Consider the following 988-nt stretch of genomic DNA (forward strand, 5'->3'; position numbering starts at 1 on the left):
ATGAGCTCCAGTTCCGGTAGCGATATAAAAGAACCCCTAGACGTACCCGAACGCTTTCTACGCAAACGACTCAAGGCTAAAAATAGAGAGAAAGTTTCGGGGGACCTACGTCCAATGGCGGACCAACGTACCCTCATGGATTACCTACGTCCCACCGTAGGTAATCTAGGCGCCGCTATCAATGCACCGAATGTCGAAGCCAACAACTTCGAACTTCGGCCACATTTGATACAAATGCTTCAAAACTCCGCAACCTTCCATGGGCTTGCGGACGAGGATCCCCATCTACATATTACTAATTTCTTAGAAATATGTGATACCTGTCGGATCAATGGAGCATCCAACGACGCCATCCGCCTTCGAATGTTTCCATTTTCACTAAAAGACCGAGCTAAGGCTTGGCTCAACACCCTCCCAGTTGGCTCGGTAAACACCAGGGATGAACTAGCCCAAAAGTTTCTGTACATGTATTTCCCTCCTGTTAAAACGGCTAAATTAATGACTGAAATTAACACATATTCATAAGAGGACGGGGAATCCTTATATGAAACTTGGGAAAGGTTCAAGGAGCTACTAAGAAAGTGTCCTCATCACGGTCTTGCAGTATGGCAACAAGTATCCACCTTCTATAATGGGTTGTTGCCACACACAAGACAAACACTCGACTCTATAGCTCCGGGGGACTTTTAGGTAATCGCCGCCCAAATGAAATTTATAATCAAATTGAGGAAATTGATCAAACCAATTTTCAATGGCACACTCCCCGAGGCACGAAATCTATTACCCCGGGTGCCCATAAGGTTGATGAGAGCACTTCCTTGCAAGCCCAAATCGAAGCCCTTTCTTCAAAAATCAAAAAGTTAGGAATGGCAAAAACGGCTTCGGTTATGGCTTGCGAGGGTTGTGATGGGCCACATGAAAATTGGAGTTGTATGAAAGAAATCGATAATCAAACAGAATCGTTAAACTACATTGATAATAGACCTAG

At 44.5% G+C, this 988-nt stretch overlaps 1 non-coding gene across 1 annotated transcript; it reads right to left on the minus strand.

Moving 5' to 3' along the window:
• Window positions 1-492: 492 nt before the first annotated feature.
• LOC118486161 lies at window positions 493-599 on the minus strand. Its single transcript, XR_004878017.1, has one exon. It is a non-coding gene; the product is annotated as a small nucleolar RNA R71 (small nucleolar RNA).
• Between the last annotated feature and the right edge of the window lie 389 nt (window positions 600-988).

This window comes from Helianthus annuus, chromosome 13 (assembly GCF_002127325.2).
Source record: "Helianthus annuus cultivar XRQ/B chromosome 13, HanXRQr2.0-SUNRISE, whole genome shotgun sequence".
NCBI lineage: Eukaryota > Viridiplantae > Streptophyta > Magnoliopsida > Asterales > Asteraceae > Helianthus > Helianthus annuus.